Source organism: Pinus tabuliformis, chromosome 8, assembly GCF_031772625.1.
Source record: "Pinus tabuliformis cultivar Carrire ecotype Pingquan chromosome 8, CPIR1, whole genome shotgun sequence".
NCBI classification, from domain to species: domain Eukaryota; kingdom Viridiplantae; phylum Streptophyta; class Pinopsida; order Pinales; family Pinaceae; genus Pinus; species Pinus tabuliformis.
Window position 1 is genome coordinate 1333881384 of NC_142294.1, and position 22756 is coordinate 1333904139.

Genomic DNA, 22756 nt, shown 5'->3' on the forward strand with positions numbered 1-22756 from the left:
ATTCTTCTCCGTAAAACTACAGTTATTTCGGATTGCAACCCTATGATTTATATTTTGACAAAACAACTGCTAGGGGGCAAGTACTCTAAATGGATTGTTATCCTGCAAGAGTTCGACTTGGAGTTCGAGAAGTCCAAGTCTAAGAAATCCTTAGTTTTTGCGGAATTGATGTGTGATTTCCCGAGTGCTGACACAGAGACTGTGGCAGAGGAGTCCATTGCGGACGAATCTTTGTTTCTTATCAGTACTTTAGATCCGTGGTACGGGGATATAATCATCTATCTCCAAACCCAAACCTTTCGGCCTGAAGCTTCCAAGGAAGAACGTCGAAAAATTCGGTTTCAATCCCAGCAATTTAAAATTATTGGAGATACACTTTATCGCCGGGGGGCAGACTTAGTTTTTCGACGTTGTTTAACTCACGAAGAGGCTGAGAGAGTTTTGAATGATTGTCACTCTGGAGCATGTGGCGGTCATATGTCTGGGTATGCCACAGCTCAGAAGGTGTTGCGCGCTGGCTATTTCTGGCCGTCTATGTTTAAAGATTGTATCATTGCAGTCAGGAAGTGCCACAACTGTCAAGTGTTTGATCGCAAGATGCGCGCTCCACCTGCTCCTCTCCACCCTATAATTGCCGTTGGTCCATTCGCCAAATGGGGTATCGACTTTATTACTTGTAACCCTCACTCGGCCGGGGGGCATGCATATATCATCCTTGCGGTTGATTATTTTACTAAGTGGGCCGAGGCGATGCCTACATTCGACGTAAGCGGCAAGACAGCTGCAGTTTTCGTATTCAATCATGTCATAACTAGGTTTGGTGTCCCACAAGCAATCATTACTGACCATGGGAGCCATTTTCGAAATGTCATGATGACTGAGCTTACAAGCCAGCTTGGTTTGCGCCACGATAGCTCTACTCCTTATTATCCTCAAGCCAACGGTTTGGTTGAGTCTATCAACAAAGTTCTAGTCATCATGATTCGACAGATCATTGGTATCCATCGAACGAATTGGCACAACATGTTATTTTCGGCGCTATGGGCATATCGAACCTCAGTAAAAAATTCAACAGGGTTCACTCCTTTCCAGCTAGTTTATGGCTTGGAAGCTGTGTTACCCATTGAATGCGAAATCCCATCACTTCAAATGGCTGTCGAATTACTTCCAGCTACTTCCGAAGAGGAGAAACGGTTATTGTACTTGGCTAAATTAGATGAGACTCGACGTGACGCTACATTAGCTATCGAGACTCACGCGAAACGAATGAAAGCTCAGTATGATAAAAATGTAACTCCTCGAAGTTTTTCGGAAGGAGACCTAGTACTATTATATGATCAAGCTAACGATAAGCTAGGTGCCGGAAAATTCGTTCCCATGTGGCATGGGCCCTACATTGTAAAGCGAAAGCTAGCAAAAGGGGCTTATGAGCTAGTTGACTTTGATGGGGACTCTTTGGGTAAACCCAGAAATGGACTTTACCTAAAGAGGTATTATGCTTAAATGATGGGTATGGAGAAATTTTTAGATAGGTTAGATTTTCTTTCTAGCTAGCGAGTGTGTTAGTTTAGTCAGTGTGCTTAGCTTAGAGAGTGTGGTTTTTCGTCGTTATTCTGGCTTATCTTGGTTTTACTCTTGATATTGCAGATGTCGACGCCTCTCCAAACATACATTGGATTTGCTGATGGTGCTTGTCGTAGTACACGGAATATCTCTTCCGCAGCTTGGGTTATCTATTCGCCCTCTGACGAGTTAGTTTCTATGCATGGGGTAAGCCTCGGTCAAACAACGAACAACATTGCAGAATACAGTGCAGTGATTGAATTATTATCCGAATCTATTTCATTTGGAATTCGACGTTTGATAGTGAGGTTAGATTCTGAACTTGTTGTATTACAGCTTAATAGAGTTTATGCCATTAGAAATCCTGTGTTATTAAGGTTGTTTTTGAGAGTGCGTCTCTTGGAACGTGAATTTGATTACATTGAATATCAACATATTCCAAGGTCTTTGAATACATTAGCAGATGCAATTGCTTCTCGAATGTTGGACAGACATTTACAATAATCATGCAAGTAAATTTAAAAACATTTCATCACATATGTTAAACAGGATAAGCCGGTAATAGTGATATATATAGATAGAAGTGTGTCAAAAAATATATACATCGTCTTCGATCATAGGTTGAAAACACCTTATGATCGGCAAAATGATAGTACAAAAAGTCAAAATGTCACATGTGACTACAAAAGTGACTAGTCAATCACTGGTGGTGCTCTCTGTATGACACCACTGCGCGGGCTACCTTGCGCAAAAATCTCCTAAACGGTCCAGGGACCGCGACTACGAAGCGCTGAAGCCTGATAGGAATGTCGTCCATAGTAGTCTCAGGTATATCTGCCGTGAGACGCTCTAGATCATGCTCCAACTCAGCTAGTACTTCTGCAGCCGCGTCCTGTGGGGCCGGTACCGGTGCAGCTGGATGTAGTCTATCAAAAGGCCGGAGGTTGGCTGGACGCTGTGGACCAACATCTGCATTTTGAAAATTTTACTGTCAGTTTTGAGACGATATATATAAAAAACAAAAAATACATAATTTGAAAACTTGTGAAAAATAAAGTACCTCTGTCATCCCATTGTTCTCCCTGTGGAAGAACCATGTCCGGATCATGTCGAAAGTCTACTCCGGCATACGGAAAGTCCTGGATCAAAAAAACCTGGTCCTCTAACCAGTGAAAATAGCTATCTGTGAATCGAAAAACTGTCGCGCCCTCGTCAGGATGCCGGGCCATCACCGTAACCCATCGTATCAGCTTTGGCTCCCGAGGACCCAAGATATCAACAGTGAGTTGCTGAGGGATCAGCATTGGAACTCTCTCCAAGGCAAAGCTCACGACTAGAGGCCCATATCCAAAAGTCTTTAGTCGTCCGTTCTTTGCCTTGGTCAGTTGGCTCTTCATATGAGCCGACACAGCATCACACCAGTTGAAAATGGTGCCTTGGTAACAGTCAATTGCCATCCGCATTTGGGACCCAGAAGTAATGTGCAAGGCGGCCGCGCCGCAAATCCTGGTAACCGTGAAAGCAATCACTTTGAGTTCACGCAGAGAGATGTGTTTGATCTCCACGCCTTTCGAATGGTGTGCCCCAGGTGTGCACCACTCTTCCCGGAGACTATCAAGGGATTGGCCACCCGGCCTAGTCCTGGCTAGATTGAGTTGCTCGCCTCTATTTGGCAAGCTAGTAAGAAAGTATACATCCGAGGGCTCTATCTCGAGCTGGTGCCCTCCTATGTAAAAACATTGCTCTTGAACGTTCCATCTCTCAACCAGCCATTCTAAGAATCTTACCTGAGCCCTCATGCCCGGTATGGCCCAGTACTTGTATAACCTGCATGCTCTTAGGGCATCTAGGGAAGGTTGATGATTTATTGCAGCTTCATCATCCTCTACATGCTCTCTTTCTCTCCAATCTAACATGGTTAATGCCCTGCACACCAGAAATAGTCATTATAAATTGATTTTGGAATTTTTAGATAGTTATTTGAGGGGGTTGGGGTTTTGAAATGCGCGTTTCACGGAAGACGCACCCCGCCTTTACAGCACAGGGCGCCCGGACGCGGCTGGCCTGAAGGCAGACTGCGTCTTCCAACCATTTTCCTGTATAGGAAAAAGTCGGGGGACGCGAGTCACCCGAAGGGCACTCGCGTCCGCCGAGAGGCGCATTCCAAAACCAAAACCCCCCCAAAAAATGAAACTAAGACCTAAAAATTAATTCTAAACGGATAGAAATGCAGAGTAGGATGTGTAAAATACCTGGATAAGACGGCGTTCGATTCCAACGGTCGGATTTTCCGCAGTGACCACGGGAAGTTTCTTGTCAAAAGCTCCTTTTTCAACCTCAACAGTCAAACGGTAAAAATGACATGGTAAAAGGTCTTTTTATAGGTTTTTTGGATGAATTAGTCCATTTTTTACCATGAAAAGATGTTTTTCGATGTATTTTTGCCTATTTTAAACAGGTATGAGTAATGTGTTGCTTTTGTGCAGGACAAAGGGATTTCGAGGGAAATTGTCAGTTTTCACAAACAAAAATATCAGAGTCATGTTTTAAGCCCTTTTCTGACTCCTAAAACATGAAAAGATCGTCGAGCGTTTCTTTTACACTCGTTAAAATGGAATTAAAAGACGGTCCCCTTTTAGCTCTTTTCTGACCGCAAAATCAGGAAAAGATTGCCGGGTTTTTGTCGTTTCAAACTCGATAAGGAAATAAAACGACGTGTCCTTGATCGCTTTTTACTTTTCAGGTCAACGACACTATTATGAAAGTACTCCTTGGTCGCAAGATCAAGCGGTTCCCCCAGGTATTATTTTATACTTTTTCGGGCTTGAGGGACACAAATGTACGAAAAAGTTCAACGTGGAGTCTCCTTTAGTTTTTTCAAACTCTCTAAAATTGAAAAACGCCGAGTTTCTCCTATACTGGGCTCGTTAAACTTTTACAGTAGAGGACCTGTTCAATTACAAACAGGAACGAACCACTCCTTCCTAGGGTTCGAATTTAAACTAGGTTGGACTCATTCGAAGGATGAGCTTATAATCAAGCATATGTTATCCTCCTCAAGCTTGTTAAAAATAAAGAGGTACTTGCCAGAAATGGTGGGGGAAAAGAGAGAAGAATGAACCTGTTTGTTACCTTTTGTCTCAAAAGAAACTTTATTACCACTCTTGAACACGACACTTTTCATTCACCTGGGTTGGGAAATCTTTTACCTCACAGTTGATCAAACCACTTTGAAAGTCTTTAAACGGGTTCCGGGGATTAACTTTGAGTTATTCGTCACCAAGCCATTTGTTGTGTCGTTATGTGTTCAAGAGGTCTGCAAGCAAAACTTTCATCTGCAAATACTTGTCATCCATTTGACCATCCCTGAGTCAGTCCTTACAGCAACATTTCTTCAACTTGAACAATGATTTCGTGTTGCGGGCTTGCCTACAACGGGTCGCTTTCTATCGACATCAGCACATTATCTAGGGAGATGACTTAGAAATCATCAGTACCTTGAAGTTTTCATGCATCAACGACAGATTTCTCGCCTTTGACGTCAGTTTACATCATTGACTTTCGATCAAAGGATTCCGTGAAATGTTCGACATCAACTCATTTATTCACATCTCATGGATTGTACTGGGTACTTTGAGAACCATTGACATTACTGGTGGTCTCTCTCACGCTTGTTAACAGTTTACATCATCGACTGGTAATCAAGTGGTTTCTACCATGTTCGACATCAAATCATTTAATCACATGGCTAGAATCGTACCAATTCGGGAAGTAGAAGTGAAGACCCTGGATCTAGTTTCTACCATCCAGGCTGCGAGGAGTTTTGTATTCATTATCTATGTAGACTAATCATAAACAGATGGCTGCGTCCATACTGTGTCTACAAAAGTCTATAAAAATGATGTACTGCAAGATCATTCCTGTATCAGAGTAGTTAGTCCATTAGTTAAAGTTTTGAATCTGAGTATGGGAATGCCTACCTCAGTGATGATATAATCTTATACATGTATTTTGTGTTGAAAATTGCAGGTTCCAACCAGGTCATCCACAAGACAATCCTTGAAATGATAAAGCGCTTCACCCTTCCTAGAATTACAAAACCCTAATCTATTCCAGGCTTCACACTTTAGGGGGCAATCTGTTACACTAAAAAATGTCACCATGACTATTTACAGTTAGTATGGCTCAATCAACAGTCATGCTACCCTCTTAGGCAAGTCTTATACCTCTGCTATCCATCTCAAACTCAAAGAAGAGAGAGAGTCTTGTAAAAAATGTGTTTATCTCTGGGGACGCAGGTTCTCTCAAGCCTTACCTGCGGGGACGCTCACAATGTTCACAAAGGCTGCGTCCTTGGACGCTCTGTATGTTAAGGGACAGGTGTGTCCTTCTGTAAAAGGCAAAATGCGCAAGTTTCATCTTAAAAACGTTACTTGTGGTTACTTCTAGAACAATCTAGAGGTCGGTTTGATGAAATGGATGCGCCTCCAGTTGGTTCATGTATCCCTATTAAGGAGGAACTTATCCCATCAATAAGGGAGCTATCCCACCCAAAGAGGGGATTATCCCATTGATGGTGGACCTGAATAACCTCTTTACAGCACTATAAATAAAGGCATTGAGCCAGAAGGAGAAGAGGTTAGAGCTATACATTTTCTAAGGGTAAATGCTGCAGGAATTAGGACTCCCATTTAGAAGCTTGTGAGGAGAGATTGCCATCTTTACTTGTTCTATTTGGAAGTGGGTGTGCTTTGTCAAAGTAAAGGAGAACTCTTGAAGGACCTTGGGAAGGACTTGCACAACACCAAGGCTCAGGTTGTATTTGTTCTTTTGTTACCTATTAATGCAAATGAGTCCATTCTTCTCAATAACTTGTTGTTTATGAGTTATTTCATGTGCTCCTTGGTCTACATGTTGAATATTCTTTGTTTTATGTTATAATCAGGTGCTATTTAATTGTTTGACTGTTGGTGATTGCAGGTTTTGGAGAAAAGGAGGAGCTCATCCGGATCAACAAAGCTTGGACTTCTACAACAGCGTTTGGACAAAGGTAAGAACAAAACACTTGATATCTCATATTATAATGCATGTTTAGAGAAGGATAGATCTTGTTTGTCTTGTTTGTCACTAGAGAGTCTTAGGCTCCTAGGGAGGTTGGTTGTGTCCGCACAATCGACTCTTTCCGCCTGACAAATTGGCGACTCCACTGGGGACTCCATGAATGAAAAAGATTTTTCCTTTGAATGAACTTTGCTCTGAGAAAATTGATTTCTTTTTCTGGTTTTTGACTGTGTGAATTTGTGTTTGGGTGGATTAGCTTAGCAGTAAAATAGATTTAGTTTTTTTTGAGTTTTACAGTCGGACGCACCCTCTTAGTATTGCACAGTGCGTCCCTGGACGCACTGTTGCTGTGTGCACAGAGCGGGCACGCACCTGTTCTAACGGGTCGCCTGCGTCCTCTGCTAAAATTTGAGAAAATTCCATTTTTTATATTTTTTCCTCTTAGATTTTGCTTTTTTATAGATTTTGCTGCCCAGATCCATTAGTATCCTGTCAAAGATCCTTCACCTGAATTGGTTTTCGTAGCATTAAGTGTTTTAGTGGATTTCATTGAAATTTAAGCCTAGGGTTTGATTTTTGAGTAGATCCTGTAGTGACTTTAATGGTGGAAGTTGTCAAGCCTTAGATCTCTCTGGTTTGGTCAACCTTCTTAAGAGTCGGATCTGTCGTAAGTCTACCCGTGTGAGCAACCAACCTGTTGAGTTGTCTCTTTGGTCAAATTTCAAAGTGCTTGTTGATTAAGTCTTGATTTCCATTTTACAAAAAGAACAAAAAGATTTGAGTTTTGTTTTGATCAGCTCTTGATTCTGCAATAGCTGGTCCTTGATTTGATTTTGGTCAAGTAAAACAACCTAGAAACATCTTTGTAGGTTTTGGCCTTGTTAAGATTGCTTAGAGTAAATTTACCTTTTAGTTTGCTTGTGAGTGAATTTTCGTAGATTTTAATAGTTGTTGAGATTGATTTTTGTTACATTAGATTTATTTGCTTTATTAAAAGAAAAATACAAAAACATCTTCTTTAAAAGTCTTGTTTCAAGTAGCTTTTTGTTTTTGAAAGAGAAAAAGAGTTTTTCGTGCAAGTAAAGAGTGGTCATGTTTGTATGCTTGGAAAGATTAAGAGCTTTATTTCTTTGATTTTCATTGCGAAAGAGAGTTGTTTTTATAAATTTGCATTCTCTAAACTTTCTTAGCTAAGAATTTCATTGAAAAAGAGAAAGTAGAATAAATCATCTTAGGTGCATTTTTGTAGTGGTTTGAGTCGAGTCTACACACCACTGGTTTCATCTCCGCCACCTTTTGAGTTAAAGAAAAACCATAAAATTCACGCTTAAAGTAAAATTTACATAGTAACTTTTCTTTTACTAGGGCTCTGAAGCACCAACTTAGCTTAGTCTAGTGTCTTGGAGTAGGTGAGTACTTAACTCTCCAAGACAGTAAAACCAAACAAGTAGCTGATCTTGAGTTAGAATCAAATCCAATTGTTACATTTACACTCTGGGAAAGCTCCTCTTAAAGGAGAAGCACGAGCTCGTGTCCGAACCAGTGAGGGGATCAATCCTCCCTCGTTGGGAACGACGCCAGACAGTACGTATTACAAACGGTAAACCTCGGATTAACCATTGTCGAGGAGCCAGGGGTCAATTATCGGTAAACCTTGGATTATTGTCAAGGAGCCGGTAAGGGGATTGAGCTTGTTACTCTGCCCTTGCGTGCTGTCGGAGTTTAGACTGTTCCCCCAGGTGTACTTGTGGCCGTTGGTAACCTTAGTGACCATAATCTCTAGGATTCTACCCAAGGTGACGGTGGAGGGAAGATCCCACTGTACCTGGAGTAGACGTCGGTTATACTCACTTGGATTTTCCGGGGGGTTCGCTTCACTTCGAGACGGTTAAAGTGGAGGAACTTGTGCTGGTCTATTCATTAAGCAGGTTTCTGGGGTAACTGTTCCACCCTCCACTTCTGTACTGAATTCGGCGATGTTGGGTTTCATCTCCAACTAGTGTTTTCGGTCCGGAAGGATACTGTTTGTGTGTGGTTTGATGCCCTAGACTCTTTAGGCGTGTGCATCAAAATTTGTTTGGTTCTTTAGCGGCTTTAGGTGGTTTGATTTGAAATTTTTACTTTGTTTTCATGTGTAGTAGTTAAAAGTCTTTAGCTGTGGCGGAATTACCGAGACAGTCTCGTAGACTTCGGGGCAAGTCTCCTGAGATTGTTACCGGAATAGATTTGTTAAGAAAACTCTGTAAATCGCGGGGTGAATCTCCTAAAGACATTCCGGGTCAGTACGAAGGGTTAAAGGTCCTTGTAACTCCTCCTAGTGACAGTAGAGTAGGTTCACCTGAAGAAGGAGAATCTTCCTTGGTAGTCCATCCAAATTACCAAAGTTTAGAGACAGGTTATAATCCTGAAGCTGTTTCAGTTTCTGAGCTTGTTGGTAGTTTTTCGTCTGCTAGTGATACAGGCGAAGAACCAGAAATATCTGAACCTGTTACTCCAACTTCTAGTGTTCCAGATTCACCAAGAATAGAAAGAATTATCACCGAAAATCTACCTTCTGGTTTGATTGCTATAGAAGAACTTGCTCCAGAAGAGGATATAGGTGTCTCTCACCTTGAAGGTCAACTTACTATTGATCTAAGGGAGCGTGAATCCATCTTTTACAGTCCTCCTAGAAGTACTTCTTGGTACCTTGCGTTAACCAATTTTTTAGACAACTCAATAGGTTTTTCTACACCTCGTACTCCTTTTCCACCTGGAGGTATTTATACTCCTGTAAATATGTCTGGTCAGTCATCCGTGTTTACTCAAAGTCCTGAATCTTTTTTACACGGCGGTCCTTCTGTTCCCACTGGGTATCAATCACTTTCTGGTACCTTTGCGGGGGCATCTCCTCAACCCGTTGATCATGGGTTATTTGCTGGAAACAGTGGTAATATAACATTGGGTGTAGGAGACATTTACATGATGTCAGGTTCAGTTCCCATTTCCCAACCTCAAGGTGGCCAATTACCGCCTGGGGGGCAACCGCAGTTAACGGCTGGGGGGCAACCTCAAGGTACACAAATCGTGTCTGGGGGGCAACCTCAAAGTCAGTATGTACCTATGGTGCAATACGTGCCTCAAGGTCAACCTCAGCCTCAATATGTACCCCAAGGTCAACCTCAGTATCAATATCAACCTCAAGGATGGCAACCCCAAGGATGGCAACCTCAAGGGTATCAACCCCAAGGTTATCAACCTCAAGGGTACCAACCTCAAGGTCAAGGTCAACCCTAGTATCAGTATTTACCTCAAGGTTATCAACCTCAAGGTCAATACTCGAGTCAAGGTTATCAACCGCCTCAAGGTCAGTCATATGTTCCAAGTATGGGAACTGTACCTTACAATTATCAATCCTACCCTCAATCTGGTTATGGATCTCAGTATCCTCAACCTGTTACGGGTCAATACCCTGGAATGTTAGTGTGGGATCCATCACAGGGTCAACAGGGGTTGCAGCCAAGTGTACAGATGGTTCCTCAAGCTGGACAGCCCGTAGTTTCTGGTCCAACCCACCAACCGCAACCTGTCCAGCCAAATGTTCAAACTTCTGTAACTTCGGTAGTTACTCAGCCACCAATTGCACCTAGTACTCCATCTCAAACGGCTGCTGCAACTACCGCTACATCTACCATACTTACGTCTGGAGTATCGACGGCTCCAGTTTCTACTGTCCCTGTTACCACACCTCAGACATCTTTACCATTGTCTGGATCTACGATTCAAACCACGGTCCAGATGCCTGTAGGTCAATCTGGTATAAGTACGGTTGTTACTACTCAACCTCAATTTGTTCAACCTCTGTACCAGGGACAGTACCAACATGGGCAAGCTATCCAACAACCGGTTTACCAGTATCAACCATATCCTGGGTACACTTATCAACAACCTCAACAACCCCAGTACGGTCCGGTTAATCCTGGTTTTCCAGGAGGATATAATATCCCAAATGCGACTCCTGTTCCTAGTTATCCTGGATATCCTCCTCCTGGGGCTGGTATTGTGACCTAGAGTTTTAGAGATCCTAACCGGCAGTTACCGTTTATTGCAACTTTGGATTTACCAGACTTGACGCGCCTAACGAACGATCCAATTCAATATCTTTAGTTCTGGCCGCCAATGCCAAATAAGTTGCCTAGTGATATACCCAAGTTCGAAGGTAAGTCTGGAGAGGATCCGTCCAATCACGTGATGACTTACCACCTCTGGTGTGCTTCAAATTCTATCTGGGATGATTCGATCCGCTTACGTCTTTTCCAGCGTACACTCATTGGTCTCGCGGCCAAGTGGTACATTGAGTTACCACGGGCCTCTTTTTACAACTTTAGCCAGTTAGCTACCTCGTTCTTAACTCACTTTCAGTTGCCGGTCAGATACGATAACGGCACGGAATTATTAACTTCACTAAAACAATCGACGTCCACGTATATTTCTGATCACATTCATGAGTGGAGACGTCGAAGGAGATTAGTGAAAGTTTTTATCCCGGACCAAATCTTAGCTGAATGGTTTGTCAAATCATTATTACCGAAGATTACTGAAGATGTGGCTAAGGCCGGAGTAGTTACTGAGGAGCAAGTCATTGCTCAGGCACAATACCTTGACTTAGTTTACACTCAGTCGGGTACGTTACATGAGAAGATTCCGGATCTTCCAAAGTCGAATCAAATCGCTGCTGCTCCTTCGGGATCTCATGCCGCTAATGGTATGATTGGTATCGTGAATACGAAGAGTAAGAAGAAGTCTTCCAAGGCTTCAACTACTCCAATTATCACTTTGCCTGATTCTCCGACAGGAGAGTCTTCTCCTAAACTTACCGCCGACATTCACGCTGTAGAGTCATCTACGGCCAAATCAAAAAACGGTGGGAAGAAGAAAGGAAAGAAGAAGGCTAAAGCAGACAAGGCTCCAAAGGAGAAAACTGAAAAGTCGGAAACCAATGACGAAAAACGCAAATCTCGATATCCTTGTCTTATTTGTGAAGAGGATCATTTTGTGAGAGATTTCCCTCATCGGGCCGAGGTTGTGAAAATAGTAAAAGGTTCTCCCACTCTTGCTGTGTTAAAAAATCCATTTCCAGAGTAGGAGAATAAGATGATAGGTTCTTCTTTGAATGCCAGTGAAGAACCCATTTTGATGATGTCTCATGTGAGGATTGCGACTCGATTGCAAGATTATGGTAGTAAGGCTCCTGTTGATGGTAAGGAAGCAGAATCTTCTCATTCTAACCCATCAACCTCAGCTCCTGGTTCCGATCCACTACAGATCGAAAAACCTAACCCAAACTTAGTGATTAAGCCGCCCGCCAAGGGTGTACTTCAAAGGTCTGCTTTCAATCCACATGCGAGAGCTACCCAGAATTACAACATTGTTGAGGACTTAGCTGTTTCACCCTCAGCAATGTCGGCGTTAGAAGTGCTGCAATCATGCCTAGCACAACGAAAATTACTTTTGTTGGCTATCGGAGCTGTTGATGTTCAGGACCCGAACCTGATAATCTTTGATCTAGAAAATAGTACGCCACGTCTCCCCCATCAAATGGCTTTCCAAATTCCAGTGATAGTAAAAAACAGGCCTATTCATCGGACTGTGATTGATGAGGGAGCTTCTACGTGTATTATGTCGATTCAATGTTGGAGATCGCTTGGTTCTCCTTCGTTGAACCAATCCCCCACCATCCTTAAGGCCTTTGATGGCCGTGGGTTCCGTCCATTTGGTATTCTACAAGAATTTCCTAGAGGGGTAGAAGGTAAAACCGTTAGTCTGGATGTGGAAGTGGCTGATGCCCCTCTAGACTACAACCTTCTTTGTGGCTGTAGTCTATTTTAAGGATGTCAAGAGATGTGTGCCCGTTTCATATCGAATCGGCAACTGAAAATGAGTTAAAAATGCCATAGCTAATGAGTTAAAGTCCTAAAAAGATCCACGAGCTAACTCAATATACCATTTAGCAGCAAAGCCAGTGAGAGTTCATTGAAAAAGGCGAAGTTGGATTGAATCATCAAGCCATGAGTTTGACGAGCACCATAAATGATATGTCATGACATGAGCTTGGGGATCTTCTCTAGCTTTACCATCAAACTTGGGACAATCACCTAGAATCTTAGTTGGAACCAGCGGCCAATACGGATTATGAAGAATGGGATCATTTGTCTATTTTGACACATCCAGTAATTCCAACGTCGCTAAAAAGGGTAATTGAGGGTTAAAGGACATCTGAGGTCGCGGGTACGAGGTAGCACCAGAGTTCCACCCAGCTGCTGGTTTCCCCCATGGGTTTTGTCCAGACAGATTTGGCCCATAAGGGTCTTGTCCGTAGGAATTTTGCCCATAGGGGTTATAGCTGTAACTGGACGGTTGACCCTGGATTTGCCCCCCAGCATTCCACTGATTACCAACTTGGCCTGCAGGAGCAACATATGGTTGTTGGAAATTCTGGTAAGGATTTACCTTCAGTTGTTGATAATTTTGATATGGGGCAAATTGGGCTTGCCCTTGGGATTGCTGAAAACCATAAGGCAGCTGGGCTCCAAACTGAGCTTGGGAGCCAGGTGGCATTTGATAAGCAGGTTGAGATTGGGATCCAACCTGAATTGGAAGACCAGATTGGGTCTGGAGCCCAGACGGGGGCTGAAAACCGGGTGGCGCTGGAGAAGCAACAATCATTTGAGTGCCTGGTTGAGTAGGCCCAGACGGATGTCCTTGAGAGAACTGAGGCTGAGCCATCTGGCCAGAAGGTTGACCTAGTTGAGATTGAGGTTGACCCATTTTCCCAGAAGGTTGAGCTTGCTGGGTACTGGGTTGTCCTTGCGCAACTGAGGGTTGTACTGACGGGCCGGATGGCTGAGTAGACTAGACAGGTGGTTGGCTTGGTTGAATTTGAGGCTGACCAATTTATCCAGATTGTTGACCAGACTGGACAGTGGGTTGGCCTTGCTGAACGTAAGGTTGACTGGCTTGCCCAGACGAGTAGCCTTGTTGGATACCAGGTTGTCCTTGTTGAACGTAAGGTTGTCCCAGGTTACCAGAAGGTTGCCCAAGATAGGTAAAAGATGAACCACCAGAGGCCGAAGGTTGTCCCTGAAAGGGTTGTCCTTGTGGGCTGCCAGGTTGCCCTGGATAAGGTTGTCCGTAATACGGCTGTCCATAAGAGGGATGAGTGTAAGACGACTGACCTTGATAGGGTGGTCCTTGAAGATTTGCAGGTGATACTTGGCCACCATGATAACCAGTGTTGCCCTAAGCAACTGACAACGGAACCGTGACCTCAACCGCAGGTTGAGACGGTATAGGTCCAGGGTAATAGATGTGAGCTCCATGAGAATCATAATAATGAAATGGATTTTGAGGATCTGGATTATGAGGAGCTTGTACATATTGATCATATGCCCCCCTGCTGGAATGGAACCAGAAGAAGGTGGGGCACTTAGTGTGGGATTAATGACTCCCGCCGTTGGGCCACCATTGGTAGGATCAGCAGAAGGCCTGGCAATAGTAGTCACTACTGAAGAAGCAATGGCAGCACTGACGATAGGGGTTGAAGAAGCCACACAAATAGTTGGAATGGTCGGAACAGATGTGACAGACACATTGTGAATCTGAGGGGTAAAAGACTCCGAGGTCGGAGGGACAGTACGAGACCATATGGAACTCGAAAGGGGAGACCTGGAACCAATGATGTCTGCCAAAACATTATATCTTAAAGGCAATGTGACACAAGGGGAGTAACATGGAAAGGCGAAGTTCTTGTTGCATGGAAAGGTGAAGTTTCCATGGGCATAGGTATTTCACTTTCTGACATAGAGGATTCTTCACTGGAGATGGAAGTCGTCTCATCCATGTCGGAGGAAGACATCGAGACCAAAACACTAGGAGGAGTAGCCGGAAAGTCTTCTTTAGAAGGCTCCCAGATGGGGTTCCAATGAATATCGTAAGACTCGTCCTCTGGGGCGCGAGAGTTAAGCGGTTGGACACTCGGGATAACAGGAAGAGTGTCACTAACAACTGGTACCTCGGGAGCGACAGAGGATGGAGACCCTTGGTCACTTGGAACGGGAGATGGGATTGGTGATTTCACCAGGATGATTCAATTCAAAATCCTAGGAAAACTAACGAGAAAGGACCCTACACAAACTAAACGCAAACAAGATCTAACAGGGTAAATGTGAACGTGGCCGAATAAATTTTAAGACACAGGAACAGAACTTGACCTTTTCATCTTTAAAGAGTCGAGGAAAGGACAAAAATATGACTCTAGTCGCCTTTGAATATTTAATGAGCCAGAAGTGACAAGTGCTCAAATGGACCTTTTCTTTTAGGGAGTCCGAAAAGGAATGAAAGTGACTACTCTAGAGAGCTAGGAAAAAGGTTTACCAAACAACCCGTAAAACTGCATATACACCTTGGCAGTCATATGAAAACCAAGGACTTTTCGTATGGCAGTCAATCTTCGTGAATGTTGTGTTCAGTGCGTTACCGTTTGCAAGGTGGCAGACACGACTTCCTAAGGATAAAGGATGATAAACCTAATGGGGTTTCCCAACATATACTCGATGGTACATGGGAGCACAATTATGCTATTGAGTCACAGAAGGAGGAATCACCCAACCTTGAGTGAAAACAATAATGACTAGGTTTAACGATGCCGGAGCATGTCTGTAGCCTAGACATCTAAGTAATGAGCATTATGTTCCAATGCGTTGTTAGGTTTATTCAGTTCATTTTAAAGTTGATCTTGAATTATGTTTCAGTTTTCAGGCCTTACCGTATGTATTCAACAAATCCTAGGATGCAGCTAGAATGAGAAAAATGTCCTTTTACTTCGATGAACACCTACCTATAGGAGGGTAGAGAGATCATTCCCAAATCAAGAAAACCAAGGTAAGCAAAACAGTCACACAATGCATACAGACATCAATCCTTACAGTGCATGGATACTACTAATGAGAGATTTTATCATTTGCTTTCCAATATGCAACCTTGAAATGCAAATTCACTTTCACTTTCGTATGCTAAATAAATGCAGTCTTTTGATTTTGATGTTTTAAATTAAAAAGAAACAAACAAGCAAGTGTGGAAAAAAACCGGTTGATCCAAACAATCGTGATCTATGTTCGGTAGTGAAAAGAAATCGAATCAATACCAAAGATTGGTCCAATAATTGTCACTAAAAATCAACCAGAAACAAGCAATGAGGAAGGCTCAATCAAACCAACAAGAAAGCTGCAAACGAACCTTGAGCAAACCAGCAACCAAGCCAATTGATCCAAAGACTTGAAAGAACGAACTAGGTCACATAGGCAAAAATGAAAGATTCATTCAACAAAGCCAAAGAAAGAGTGCCTTAACCATAAACAGTGAAAAACAAGCTACTGAGCAAGCGAAAAAAGCAAGGGATCAATAGGACTGATGGACTCAGGAGGCAGAATTGAAAAAATCAATTCTACAGGAATCGTCGTGGGAACTACACAAGCAACTAGCGCTGATAAGCAACTAGATGTAGCAATAGGGCGATGTCGTCACGGAAGTACACGTCTTTTCCGCGATGGACAGATTTTCAGAGTCGTCGCAACTGTGTGACATTATTAAGAGTCGCATAGGATTTTACAAAAGAGTGAGCGCGATGACAACGCGATTGTTAAACTTTTATCCGCGATGATGTTCAAAACAATGACAAATGAACAAAAAACTCCCAAATAAGAACCAGTCAATCCAACAGACAATAGAGGGATTTCCTAGATCGATCTAGGTGACCCAAAAGACTGATAATTAATCCTCAAAATTCAAGACAGACCAAAATCAAAATCAAAACAAGAGCAAACAAGAAGAAGAACATAGGATAGACTCCCCAGCAGAGTTGCCAACTTGTGATGTAGGAAAGTGTTCCCTCTGCAGACAAAAGCAACCCGTCTAGCCCTAGAGTGGGTCTAGTCACAGCAAGGACAGATCAACAATAGATTTCCTTAAATAGTCATAGTTGGAGGCCTACCACAACTGGTGGTTGATGGAGTTTTGTTGCGCTGCTCCAGCTTTCGCTTCCTTCTCCTCAATGAGCGATCAACCTGAAACAATGCAAAGAAAATGCAACAAAGCACGTAACCGGAAACAACAATGATGTACTTACTCATAAAGTCAAGAAGTCATGAGCTATCAAGTAAATTACATACAAGACATAGGAAAACATCATTGATTGCATTAATAATGAAATAAGAGCAAGCTTACAACCAAAGTCTTGACATCACAAGCCTTCTCAGAGGAATCTAGCCTGCATGTTCCTCAAGCATTCACTATTTGAAGATGGATCTCCCAACATACAAGACCTATGTCTCACTTATAAGTTTTAACACAAAGTTAGGGGCACTTAACAACCTTCCACAAGCTATCAACACTCTCACACTAGTCACACCCACACCAGATAACTATCAAAGCCAAAAGCACTAACAACACTGCTCAATCCAATAATTGACCAACTAGCTAATCATAGCAAAGTTGAGTGTTTAAATAGGAGGAGGAGTCTCCATGAAAGGTGGAAGAGAGAGCTTATCCCCAAGGAAGGTAACACAATTGACGAAACTGCCATATCAGAGAAGGAAGGGCGACACAAGCTATGCCAACAACTAGGTCTAGAGTCATCCAGAAGGCCGACTGTTGGAATGAATTCACCCAATCTGGATCATCGTGGGTCCATAACTAAGCTTCAGTGATGACATCGCTAGTGAGCAATGTAGCCAGTCAAATCGTCGCTAAAGATAGCAAATAGCCTCGCACCAGAGCATGAAATCTGTCGTGGGAAACAGATGTACCTCCCTACTGGAAGCGCGGCTGGACTGTTTACGACCGCCATTCATCGCGTATATTAAGTCCATTCTCGTGATGAGGCAGATAACTTTGGAAAAGTGGGTCAATTGGCAGCATAAGAGAGCATTTGTTCAGCATGAGCATGTTTTACTTGGACACATGACACAGTAGAAGGACTGGGAGTGAAGGCAGTGACAAATTACTGTGTAACACCTACGATGATCCCAAATAGGTAATTTTCCCAAAGAGGATGAGAAGCTTTTTGATCTAAAAGCTTCCATAGAGACGAGCTGGAGGTTGTTTGGCATAGATGAGGTCGAATCCTCCTAACTTGGCCTCTTGGTCTTATCCCTATGAGTTACCTCCTTGAGATGAGGGCATAATCCTATCTTCGGAGAGGTCCTAACTCCCTTCCCTAGCCTATAAATTCATCCTCTCCCATTCCCAAATGGTTGTTCTATGTCTATTTGCACCCTTATGCTAAGATTGTGCATAGATTCTATTCATTTGACTTAGAGAAGGAGTGCTTGGAGAGTTCTTGGATTGGACTTGGATTGCCACTCAAGGAGAGCCTATCAACATCAAGGCTTTGGTTGTAATATTCCCTTTACTTTCTAATAATACACAACTAGTGGTTCATCTTCCCAAAATGTATATGTTCATGTATCATTTAGCTTGGCATTCCTTGATCAGTTAAGTAGGTTGACATTGGATTTTATATTTGTTTTGGCATGCCTTTTTGTGTCTTGATCACTTGTGCAGGTGCATAAACAATGAGAGAAGTAGTAACAAGCCCGTGACACAAGCATTTTAGGGTCCTTAACAAAGGAAATCAGAATAGCATCAGAACAAGGTAGGCCATCTCCTTCTTTCTTCTTTTCAATTGTAACCTAGGAAGATGTCTAGTTGATTGTCACTTCAGTTGCTAGACCCACTCATTGGGCTAGAGGGAACGTATTTTTCTGCAGAGAGGATTAACCTTGTCAATAGTGGTTTCTCAAATCTTTACAGCCTGAAATTTCTAAGGATGTATCGCTCTTCAGTGTATTCATCGAAGAACAGGCTATTTTTAGAGCCCATTAGCTAGAACTTATATATTCTCAATCTGGGGTTCTTCAGAAAAGTTTGCCTAATCCTCCTAGATCTAAGGTTAACCTAGCTAAGCCAAAGCTAGGTCCCCATGCCGACGATCTAGTCGGACCAATTTATCATAGCATGACTAACCTGCTAAATCAATTGCAGCAGTTGTCTTTACAAACTTCTTATTCTATGCATGCATCGCCATCAGTGCCCATGCCTTCTCAAGCTTCATCTATAAATGTTGTTCAAACTTATAACCCTAAAGGAAACCCACAATCGATGGGAAGAAGAAGAATCAGGATGGGAAGGGTAATGCAAATAAGCCCGATAATGATCTGGGGGAGGGGTAAAAAAGAGTCTAAGAAGAAAGTAAAGTTTCCATGCAAGTTATGCAATGGTGACCATTTGAATCATCTTTTCGCTAAGATTCAAGATGCTCAGCACTTGTTAGTTCAGCAAGGGTCTTCTAGCTCCTAGGTTGTGCTAATTAATGCTTTTCCCCAAGGGAAACAATTGTTTGCTGGCACGAATCATAGTACCGGTACCCCTGCTAGGGGCAACCACGAAGGGGAAAATACATCAAATGTTTATATGATGAGTTCACATATTGACATTGCTACACGGTCACGTGATTATGGTGAATCAAAATTGTCTAACGCTAAGGCTACTCCTGATGTTTCATAGCCACTCCATAACGAGAGGCCCGTAGTTGAGTCTATATCTTGAATGCTGAAAGGCTTCGCAAAACGTTTGACAATTAACCCCAATGTTAAGGTAGCTTAGAACTACTCTATTGTAGAAGATCTGGCTCAGAGTCCTTGTGCCATGTCGGCGTTAGAGGTACTCCATTCATGCCCAACACAAGGGAGTGCATTACTCACTGCAATCGGAGTAGTTGATCCAAAAAACTCTCTTGTTCTTACATTCGACATGTCGAACATCAAGAAGAGACTCCCACGTCATATGGATTTTCAAATCAAGTCTACATACTGAAAGACCAATATCTTTCGAAGCATAGTTGATGAGGGAGATTCCACATGTGTAATGTATATATCATGTTGGAAAGCTATTGGATCACCTCAGGTTGTTCCTTCACCTACTCTATTAACATCATTTGATGGTCATTCTCATAGACCACATGGGATAATTCCAGTCTTTCCTGTCTGTGTTGGGGGTAAGGTGGTAAATATTGAAGTAGAAATAGTTGATGCAAATTTGGATTACAATCTCCTTTTAGGTAGAAATTGGATTTACGAGATGGATGTTATTATATCATCGTTATTCCGCATCTTATGTTTTCCTCATGAAGGGAGAATTGTAATGGTTGATCAAATGGATTATTCTCTGGGTGAGTCCAATGCATCTTCTGAATCTAATGTTCTGTTAGTGAACAATCTAAAACAATGTATAAAGAATCTAGGAGTTGGAATGTACTCTTCCTTAATGGGTGCCTTTGATTTTCCTACTCCTATTGCTAGAATTAATGCTATCTCATCCTCCAAGGCACCTTCTCGAAGAGAGTTATTTAGAACTCATTATTTTTCGGATCCTTAGCCCATGCCCTCTTCTACCACCACACTAGATGAAGGGTAGGTGGGTGGAATGGAATTTCCTAAGTCTACAGCTTAAATTGCTTATCAGTCTATAGTTAACACTGCAGACAATGATCCTACTCCTTTTTCACCAGAGGAGCTAGATGGGGATGTGGCTCCGACCTCGACTCTAGATTCAACTTCTGTTATGGATTGCTTAGATACTATTTTTCCATCCAAGGAAGTAATTCTAGAAGCAATGAAATGTGTTGAGAGACATGGGATGATTTGCATCATCGGTCATATTTCCTCCCTGATTTGCGAGAAGTAGAATCAAGCTTGTCCAGTCCTTCATCTACTAGTAATGTTCACACAGTTTTAAATCCTTTGGCTCCAACATAGTTTTCCACTGAGGGTAACATGCCTGTTGTTTCACAAATTGTTCCAGTGAACATCTCTAGTAATACCAACATTATCGAAAATGTATTCATTGGAGATGATTGTTTCCCTGAAGAAATTCAAACTTATACTGATCTCTTTAAAGAGTCTTGAGATATGTTCACTTGGTCTTATGAGGAAATGTGTGGGATAGATCCATCTATAGTCCAGCATGAGATCAAGACATATGAAAATGAAAAACCTATTCGCCAGAAGCTTCGATTAGTAAACCCTAAAAAAGAAGCAGCTATCATATATGAGGTTGAAAAGTTTCTTAAGGTGGGTTTCATATACCTCGTTCCTTTAACTGAGTGGGTCTCAAATCTAGTCCCAGTAGAGTCGCCAATTCTGTTACGGGTAAATTCACCCTAGGGTCTTTGGTTGAGATCCCCAACAGAGCAAAGGGATTACAACATAAAGAGACATGCAAACAGGCAATCCTAATACTTAAAATATTGAAGTAGGAAGAAGAGGTATTACCTGGAGGTCCTATGTTTGAGGTCATTCCCGTAGGGTCCAAACCCTCTGCTTCTTCCAAGATTTAGAACTTGCAACTCATTCAAGAAAAGCATATACAACAACAGTAATAGAAAGCATGTTCATGATATAGGTGTTAGGTCATATAAGCATGTAAGAAAATAAGCATTAACATAATATTTCATAAGCAAATCATAACATAGATTAATGCATTAAGAACTTAAATATCAACAACAAAACAAAACCTCTTTGTCGATGTAAACTAAAGAAAGTACAAAAGAAATACAACTTGAGTCGTCCGCCGGCTCCAAGCAAAACTTTCCTCCGGATTCGTCCTGCCTGGGCCTCAACAATCCTCCTCCATAGGTATACACAAGGATGTCATAAAGGGATGAAGGACATCTCAAGAAGGAAACAAAGGTTTCCTATGACTTGGGAGTGAAAAAGGCACAGGGATTTCTTTAGACTTGATCAGGGATGTAATCAACTATAATATCAATATCTAATCTTTTCTCCTCCTCTAGGCTTTCCCATGGAGGTCTATTTATACTTCTCCAACTTAGTTTTTCAGTTGGGAAACAGTTGGGCCACGGGCTATAGTAGGTGAGTAACAGGTAAAACTGGTAAACTCCATCCGAATTTAAGGAGATTATATATATTTTTTATGTTTTAACACATATACACAGGTTAAGTATAGAATGACCCGTGTGTACACACCTTTTATACAGGGAAAAACAACATATGGGATTTAAAACATTGTTTTTAGAATTTGGACCAAGTCTGGAAGGGAAGGGCTTCCCTAGGCCATAACACATAGCATCAAATATACCAAAGGTGGTAAATGTTGCTATAACAGGAAGACTGGTAGAAATTTGTTGCATGATTTTCAAAGTGCTATGTTCCAAGTGACCCAACCGCCTGTGCCACAAATCACTGATGTCTCGGCTCTGCACCCTCTTACTTTCATGCTCAAGGCATCACAATCTTCTACCTCCAACTTGTAGATATTCTTCACCCAAACCCCTATCCTTTTTACCTGTCCAGTGGTTATGTGACGAATTAACGCTTTTCCCTTACTAAAGATCACATCATAGCCTGTATCCTCCAACATAGCAACAAATACCAAGTTCTTCTTCAAACCAGGAACATACATAACATCTTACAAAGTGAGGGGAGCACCCGACTCCCTTTGATAGGTAACTGTACCAAGACCAGTAGCACTATACCTCCCATCGTCACCAACATCAACATGCATATAGAGATCCTTCTCCTCCAAGTTATTGAAGAGCTCTTTGTTACCTGCCATGTGGAAAGAAGCTCCACTGTCTATGTACCATACACTACCCATCATCAATGATACCATACATTCGATGAGGGTAAATTTCAGTTCAAATTGTGAGGCAAGAGCCTCACCTCCTACCGCTCATCATGAGGGCTTCTTACTGGCCTTCTTGAGTATACACTTTGTGGTAAAATGTCTGAGCTCGTGACAATGAAAGCACTTGACTTTTAACATGTCCTTATTCTTGCCTCCATGATAAGAATCTGATTTGGAATGGGATGCCTTCCCCTTCCCTTTCTTTTCCTTACCCGCTAAGTCACAATTTTCCTCATCACCAGTCCTTGATGAGGATACGATTATGGTATTCCTATTAATCTCTTCCTGTACCAAATTGGACAACGACCATTCCCAACTTGGTATCTTCTCCCTCCCATTGACAGAGTCTTGATAACTATGCCAAATCTTGGGAAGTCCTAGAAGAGCTAGT